Here is a 9098-nt window from a genome sequence, read left to right as displayed (position 1 = left end):
AGAGGGTGCTGTTTTGACCCTCCTGGACACTCTGGAGTGGCCTCACCCCTTCCTGAACCTCTTTTTTTTTCTCTTCTAACCACTCTCTGCTCCACGGTCAGGGAGCCAAGAGAGCAAGCCCAACATGTGTCACCAGGCTTGGGGAGAGCAGATCCCTTCAACAATGGGGACACCCACATCCTGGGAACTAGCCACGCCCTGGGAGGAAATCCACATACTCACAGTTGCCTCGGCCTCCAGGGTGGATGTGGGCTCTGCCAGGGGCCTCTGTGCCCGTGTGGGAAACAAATTTCTAACTGACCCCGCCAGCTGGCCGGGCTTGCAGACAGCTGCGTCGTCCACTCCTGCATGGGTTCCCCCGACAAGCTTACCCAGCCCTGTGGGCCTTACCCATGGGTGCTCTATGGTGGGTATCTCTGGATGGGGTATCCCACTCCAGCTGCTTTGGTGCCTTCGGTGTGGCTGTATCGAAGGGGCCTCCAGCTTTGACCCCCTCATGGGAAGTCAGTACCTGGCTGTCTTGGCCCCCAGCCTATTTCCTCCCCCACCAACTACCCCCCACACCCCCACTGCAAGATTCCCACTCATCTACTTCTCAGCTCCTCCCATTCTGGGCAAGGCTACCTCCAGCCACTGTCCCCATGTGGGATGCCAGACTCCAGCCAGGGCGGCAGTTGGCGGGGGAGCATCCAGAGGAGCTCCCTACTTGAAGAAGTGCAAAGCCCCTCCCTCAGAATGGACCTCCAGGTTCAGTATTTGGGCGCTTTTGCCCGCTGCAGCTCAGAGCTCTGCCCCCTGCCCCTTCCCCATTAAGGATTCTCATCTGGACCCTGGCTGCCCCTGCTCCTCCTCCTGGTCACCCTGCAGGGCCCGCCACTGCCTCTTTGAGTGCTAATCAGCCCTCCAGACCCACCCAACAATCAGAAACATGTCTGGTGGAGCCCAGCCAGTTGTGGACTTTGAGTTTTTAGAAGCGTCTCAGATATAAGTTCACTATCCTCAATACAGAGCAGATGCTCATGAGGCCATGCAGGGCTGCTCTATTTGGTATTTTTCTACCTTTTTTTTTTCCTTTTTGCCCTCTAACCCTGACACCAGCACCTTTTGTCCTCCCCAGCCCTTGTTCTGGGCCAGCACTCTAGTAGATTTGCTATTAAGTCCCCAAATATGCATGCATGCAACCTTGTGAAATGAGCTTTGCATGCATGTGTTTTTAAATTACATAAATGACGTGCTATAAAAACTGTTTCTTTGCTCTTTATCGGCAGGCACGATATTTCAGATCGATGCACTGTGCTGTATGTACATTCTGTTTGTGGTTCCAGCTGCTCTCAAGGACATCATCACCCCCGCCTGCTGATGTTGGCTGTCTTCGATTCCCTACTATAAATACCCTACGGAGAGCCCCGGGGAAAATTCCTGACACCACCTCTTAGGGCTTGTGTGGACATTTTTCTGAGTCATGGGAAGATGGTGCTTGATTTTATTTGGGACAGCCAGCAGGTCCCTCTCCAGAACAGGTTCTTCCACCTCCCACGTCAGCAGTGCCTGAGCTGCCCCCACACAGCATGGCCTCTTGCTGGAAGCCCACTCTGACTGCCTGCGTGTGGATAGGCACAAAGTGGCAAGCTATTGTTCTGGTTTGACTTCCTTTCAGCCCTTTGGCCTCCTCTGTCTATAAATTATATAGAATATCTTTCAGTCATTTTCAGGATTGTAAATTCTGGATATCCATTTTCATTCTTAGGCCATGCAAATGTCTCCTCCGTGTCTGTCAACAAATATGACCTTTGGCGAGGGTTCTCCAAGTGCCACCAAACCCAGCATCAGCATCACCTGGGAACTTGTGTGAAATGCACATTCTCCAGCCCCACCCTAGATTCTGATTCACAAATTCCAGATGTTGGGCCAACAACCTGTTTTAAGTCCACCAGACGATTCTGATGCATGCTCAAGTTTGAGGACCACTGGTTGCTGCTATTTCTCAATTTTAAAAAATTATATGTATACATATAAGTTTTATCTTTGTATTTTAATTCTATATTATTATATATGATATATAATACAGGTTACTATTAATATATTTATTTAAAAAATATATATGACCTTGTAGTAAGTCCTCCTTTTTTCCCCCTTGTTCTCCTTCCTTCCTTCCTTCTTGCTTTGCTTTAGAAGACCCAAACACAACCATGAAAGTCCTTGGTCTCTTGCAGGTTGCACAGATCCCCTCTATTTTTAAATATCCTTACAGTTTTCCCTGGATGTCGCCTGGGAGCCCATCCTTATAGATAATGTTACATAGGGACCTGAACTTATTTTTTTCCAGGTCACTGCCAGGTCCAGTGCTATTAAACAAAGCATCTTCCCTATTGATTCGAGGGTTCATCTGTGTATGTTCCAGGCGTTTGTGTGCCCAGGGGTCTGTTTCTGAGCTCTCCAGGCTGTGCCCCGGTCTGTCCCTTCATTCACTCCCTACTTCTGTTTGTTACATTTCAATGCATGTTGGTATCTGCTAGGCCAACTCCTCATGGCCACTCTAACCCCTTTTTGCTTTACTTTTTCAGACTTGACAGTGATTTATAGTTCTTTTCTTCTATATAAATTTTGAAGTGAATTTGTCTAATTCCTTCAAAGGAATCCAACTAGATTGATTAGGATAAAAATGTATAGATTAAGTTAGAACAAATTGACATCCACCTTATTAGCTTGCTCTATTCATGAGTATGTTATGTTCATTCTTTTATGATCTTCATGGTGTTTGTTTTCCTTTAAAGCATTTATTTCTAGACATGTATATGTTTTCCTTTTTAATTAAAAAAATGTTCAATTGCAATCTTGTAAGTTCTCAGTTTATTCTGTCGGGTCTTATGAGATAATTATCATACATGAAATAATTCATTCAATAAATGCAGATAGAGCATCCGAGGTGTGCCAGGCATTGTCACAGGTGCTAGAGATAGAGTAGTCCAGAAAAGTAAGTCCTTACCAACGAAGCCTTCCATCTATCTGAGAAGAGGCGGCAAACAAATAAATAGCGGCTGGCGGTAAGTCCTGTGAAAGAAAGAGTAAGGAGGATGCAGAGTGATGGTGGGTGGGCTCAGGGAAATCCTCACCAAAAAAGTGACTTGAGCAGAAGCCAGGAGGAAGGGGTGGAGCGGAGGAGAGGGAGGAGTACCTTTGCCTTATTCCAGCGACAGCAGGGAGGCCAGTGTGGTTAGAACGCAAGCAGGGAGGGGTGGAAACAATGTCAGTCGCGGGAGTTGTCTGAGGGTTTGCACAGAGGAGTGAGGAGATCAACCTCAGGCTGATGCTGTGAGACCAGACTGAAGATGGAGGAGGCAGCACGGAAATGGAGACCAGTCAGAAGGCTGAGAGTCTAGGCAAGGTGAGGATGGCTCGTCCCGGTGGTGGCTGTGAGGGAGGTAGGTACAGTGTGGCTCAATTCTGGATATACTCTGACAGTAGAAATGAAACATGATGCTGTGTTAGGTGTAGGGCTTGCCAGAAAGAGGAGTGAAATAACTCAAGAGCATTTGGTCTGAGCACCTTGAAGCACGGAGCTCCACTTATGGAGATAAGAGTGGCTCATGGGGAAGCAGAAGGACCTGGAGCTCCGTTTGGGGCACGTTGATTCTGTGATGCCTTCTCCAGCAAAACAGGGTTGTTGTGTAGGCAGCTGGATGTGAGTCTGGAGTAGGGAGGGCTGGGCTGGGTTGGCGTGCACATCTGACAGTTGTCAGCACAGATGGTTTTCAGGTGTCAGAGGTAGATGAGATTTCCTAGGGAGTATGTGCAAGGCAGGGAGGAAGAGGGACAAAGACTGAGGCTTGGGATTCTCCAACATTTGAAAGTTGAGAAGATAGGGAGAAACAAGCATGGTGAGTGGGATAGGAAACAGGAGAGTGAACGAATTGCAAAAACAACATTCCTAGCTGTGCCAACTGCTGCCAGCAGAGTGATTCAGGCCAGGGCTGGCTTCAGGGTGGAGATGGCAGAGGTCATTAGTGACTTTAATGAGAATATTTTTGGTGGATGGTGAGAACTTGAGTTCAAAAAAGCATGAGTCATATTAGATGTTAACACTGGAGTAAGCTGAGTGAGGGAAAAATTCTCTGCACAATTTTTACAATTCTTCTGTAAATCTAAAGGTAGCTCAAAATCAAACTTCTAAAAAATAAGTCACATGAAAAAATAGTAATAATAATTAGCAGAATGGGAGCAGAAGAAGCAGAGATGAGATCACAGAAATTTTTTCATAAGGGTTCTCTGTAAAGGGCAGGAGAAACATGGAGTGGATGCTGGAGGGACAGGAGCGGCCGAGAGGCGGTGAAGATGGGGCACACAACAGCATGTTTTCATGCCCACGTGGAGGCTCCGTGGAAAGAAGAAGCGCTGACAAAGCACAGGAAGGGAACATGGTAGGCATGAAGTCTGCTGGTCCGTAGGAGGAGGTGAAGTCATTGCATAGATGAGCAGCAGGGGAAATGGACCCAGAAAACACAAGAGGTTTAACTGCTTAAGTTTCATAGTCACGAGTTTAGGATGAGACCCATCAGTATGGTGGTGGGTCTTTGTCTAGCTGTGTTTACCTCCATGGATGCAAGTACAGAGTAGATGGAGGCTTGAGTTTGGCTGGGGCTAGTTATTGCCAAGTGGGCCAGAAGGAGAAAGAGAGACATGAGGCATGAGGATGATTAAACAGTGTGATGGAACACGGTGTGTCAGGAGGGTGAGGAAGCCCTCCCAGGGCCAGGGATGGTGGAGGGAAGGCAGGTTCAGTAAAGTGGAGTTTTGAATGACTCAGAGGATCATTGGAGTGGAAGATACTAGAGAAAGTGAGGTGGGAAGGTAGGGGTAACTGATAGGAAATGCTAAATTCATTTAAAAATGGGTGTAGTTATTGGTAATGACAAGATGCAGGTTTGGCCATGGGAGTGGGTGGTTGAGATAGTTTGGCGGTGAGATGGTGAAAGTTCCTGGAAAATTATCCATGTGGATATGGAAACTGCAAAGAAGCAGGGCAGGAGAAGTGGTGAAGAAAGCTGCCTGGCCAGCTGCAAGATCATAGGAATTGACAACCATGGCAAGAGGGAGTAGCAGCGGCATAGTCAGAGAATATCGTTGGAGCAGTGGTGTGGAGGTGGTGGTGAGGACCAAGAAGCACCCATGGGACACAGAGAGAAAGCCGCAGTCACTAAGAGGTTGGCAGGGCACAGCATCTCTCTGTTTCAGTAGGGAGTTCATACTCTTCCCTGGGGATGTCCCAAAACATTCTGGGGCTTTTCTGATTGACATGGTGTTGGAAGAGTGCTGCTGCCTTTTAATGGGCAGGGACTGCAGATGCTAAATGACTTATGTGTGTCAGCTGTCCCTCCCTGGGGAAGTGCCCTCAGCTTGTGTGTCTTTCAGAGGCCCTGTTGATACTCACAGAGGTGAGAACAATTTGTAGTTACTGAAGGCTGACGGGTACCTCATTTTACATATAAACACAAAGTGTGTTTGCTGGTTTTAAGGTGCACCAAATGCTCCTGAATGTGACCTCTGTTCTTTCCTTTACTGTATTTTTTGTGTGGAAATGGCTGTGATCTTGTTTCTCACATCCAGGCTTAATCATAATAGTAAGGGAGATAGCTGATGACATGTTTTCTAGGGTGTCATGCCCACATATTTCCATGGGGAAATACACATTTTTCTCCTATATATGACAAGAGTGGATTGGCCTTTTTAAAAAATGCGTATGTAAGTTACAATCTGACTTTTTTAAAATTGGAAATTATTATAGATTCACAGGAAGTTGCAAATATAGTGCAAAGAGATCCCATGTTCCTCTCACTCATTTTCCCCAGTGGTGACATCTTGCCTTGCTAGAGTACAATATTGAGTCACCAACTGAAATTGGTACAGTGTGTGTGTATACTTCTATGCCCTTGTATCAAATGTGTAGCTTTGTATTATCGCTGCCAGAAGACACATCTTATCATTACAAGGATTCCTCCCACACAACCCCTTTCTGGTCACACCTCCCCTTTCTCCCTGTACCACCACCCCTAACTCCTGGCAACTGCTAACTGTGTTCCATCTCTATAACTTTGTCATTTCACCAATGTTCTATAAATGGGGTCATATAGTGGGTGAGACCATTTATATTTAATGTAATTATTCATATGTTAGGACTTAAATCTATTTTTTTTGTCTTCTATTTGTTCCCTCTGATTTTCATTTCTGTTTTCTTTTGCCTGCCTTCCTATGGATACTTGAACATTTTCTAGAATTCCATTTTGATTGATCTACAGTGTTTTTGAGTGTTCTCTCTCTGTATGGATGTTTCAGGGGCTGCTCTAGATCTCACATTCCATATAGATAAGTTATCAGTCTCCTGGTGTGAATATTTTACCAGTTTGAGGCACATGTAGAAATCTTACCCTCCCCTGTTTACAATACAGTTGTCTTAAATATTTCCTCTACACTCCTGGATAACCACATCAGACAATGTTATACTTTCTGCTTCAACTGTCAAACACAATTTAGGAAACTCAAGAGGAGTAGCAAAGTTTATTGCAGTTACCCTATTTTAGCTGCTTCCTTCCTGAGGTTCCAAGATTCCATCTTTCATCATTTCCTTTCTGTTGAGCCATTCCATTCCTTTCCGTTAACCATTCTTTGAGGGTGGATCTGCTGGCAACAAATCCTGTTCCTTTCCTTTATCTGAGAATGTCTTGATTTCTCCTTCATTTGAGTTGACAGTTCTTTTCTTTCAGCACTTGAAAGATATTGTGCCGTCTCCCTCCAGCCTCCATTGTTGCTGATGAGAATTCCACACCACTCAAATTGTGTTTCTCTTACCGGTGTCATTTCTCTCTCATTGCTGTCAAGGTTTTTTCTTTATCTTTGGTGTTCAGAACTTTGACTGTCATGTGTCTTGGTGTGGATATCTTTGGGCTTATCCCGTTTGGTGGGCTCTGCTGCTTCAATCCGTAGGTTTATGTTTTTTGTTAAATGTGAGAAATTTCCGGCCATTATTTCTTTGACCTCTTTTTCAACCACCCCCCACCTTTCTCCTCTCCTTGGACTCCCATAACTGAAATGTTAGATCTTTTGTTACAGACCCACAGGTCCCTAGGCTCTGTTCAATTTTCCCCTTGTTCAGACTGGGTAATTTCTATTGTTCTGTCTTTAAGTTCATTAATTCTTGTTTTCTCCATTTGGCTGTTGAGCTCATCCACTGAGTTTTAAATTTTCAGTTATTATATTTTTCAGTTCTAAAATTTCTGTTTGGTTCTCCATTATATTTTCTATTTCTTTGCTGAAATTCTATTTTCATTTGTTTCAAGTATGCTCTTTTCTTTCTGACACAGGGTCTCACTCTGTTACTCAGGCTGGAGTGCAGCGGCACAATCTAGGTTCACTGCAGCCTCAACTTCCCAGGCTCAAGTGATCCTCCAACCTCAGCTTCCCGAGTAGCTGGGACTCCAGGCATGTGCCACCATGCCCAACTAATTTTTGTATTTTTTATAGAGATAGGGTTTCACCATGTTGCCTGGGCTGGTCTCAAACTCCTGGCTCAAGCTGATCCACCTGCTCAGCCTCCCAAAGTGCTGTGATTACAGGTGTGAGCCACTGTGCCCAGCCTCAAGAATGTTCTTAATTGTTCAGTGAAACATCTTTCATGTGGTTGATCTACAGGGTTAGATAATTCCAATATTCATATAATCTCAGTGTTGGCATCTGTTGACTGTATCTTGTCATGTAAATTGAGATTTTTCTAATTCTTGGCATAATGAGTGATTTTTGTTTGTATCCTGACATTTGTGGCATTATGCTGTGAGTCTTTGGTCTTCTTTAACTGTTTTGGCTGGCTTCCTCTGACGCCAGGCCAGTGGAGGAAAAGGAGGATCACCTAGTTCCAGCCAAGTGGGGCTGGAAGTCCATGCTGTCCACTTGGCCTTCCTTGGCCTCGTGGGGAGGTGGGGTGGGAGTCTAGTCTCCCCACTAGGCCTCCACTGACACCAACTGTTGGGAAGAGGAGGGTACCTCATTACCCCTCCCTGTGCAGCCTCCACTGACGCTGCGGGGATGAGGACCTTGTTGCAGCCAGGCAGGAATACAAGTCCCAAGTCCCCACGCAGGCTTCTCCCATACCCCGGTGGGGGTGGGGAGGGTGGGGTAAGGAAAGGGGGAGGGGTGCCTCCTTACAGCAGGCAAGGGCCAAGGCCAAGGCTGCGTCCCCACCCACCTCTGCTAATGGAGTCAGGCTTTGGTTTTTCTATGGGGTTTGGCTGCGGAAGGGTACTTAATTGTCCTCATGTTTTCTGATTTGCCGGGCTGCCTCTTTCCTGGGGCTTTGGCTAGAGATAGGAGGCTTGAGTTCTCTTCTGTCTATTCCTACTGGCACCTCTGGGTTGCTGGCTTTCCCGACACCCATTCCAGGTTATAGGAGGGAAAAGAAAACTCGGGAAATTTACAGCCAGGTCCTTCCCAGCCCCTGCCTTCTCCCCTCCGTGGTTCCAACTATTCTCATGTTTGTTTTATGAATAACATCCCAGGCTTCTGGCTGTACTTAGCAGGATGAATAGGGAGAAGTGCTCTACTCCAAGTTTGTCTGGAACTGGAAGTATCTGCATGTGTGAATTTTATTCAGAATAATTAAGACGGATGAAAGTGCTATTTAATATTTGGTACAAAAAAGTAGTGTCAGACACATTAGGCTTTGGCCATTCATTCTCAAGCAAGAAGGCGAAGGCAGCCCTGGAGATGAGATCTGCTGAGACGTACTTTGTTGAGGACAGACTCTGCGACCTGCAGCACTGCAGGAGGATGAGGATGCTGTAGGGGGCTGGGACAGCCTAGGCTGTGCAAGGCCTGGCAGGTGGGTGCCCTAGGATCCTCTAGATTCCACAGTTCCTTAACAGGAATGTTGGATGGGTTCTGGGGATCTTTTGTATGGACTGTGAAGTTCGGCCATGTGTTGGGATGCGGGGGAAGGAAAGAGCTGTGCTTTCTGTTACACACATGGGGGTGTCGAGGTGGCCCAAGGGGAGCCCCTTGGCAGTTCCTCAGTGGGAACTTACAGTACTGACTTAGAACATTGGTCAGGATCT

The 9098-nt window shown here is 46.3% G+C and overlaps 1 pseudogene; it reads left to right on the top strand.

Annotated features, from left to right (window-relative positions):
* Positions 1-348: 348 nt before the first annotated feature.
* LOC100580498 lies at positions 349-895 on the top strand (annotated as a pseudogene).
* Positions 896-9098: the final 8203 nt, after the last annotated feature.

This window comes from Nomascus leucogenys, chromosome 21 (assembly GCF_006542625.1).
Source record: "Nomascus leucogenys isolate Asia chromosome 21, Asia_NLE_v1, whole genome shotgun sequence".
Taxonomy (NCBI): Eukaryota; Metazoa; Chordata; class Mammalia; order Primates; family Hylobatidae; genus Nomascus; species Nomascus leucogenys.
The sequence above is the reverse complement of the archived record's forward strand: the minus strand, read 5'-3'. Positions and strand labels throughout refer to the sequence as shown.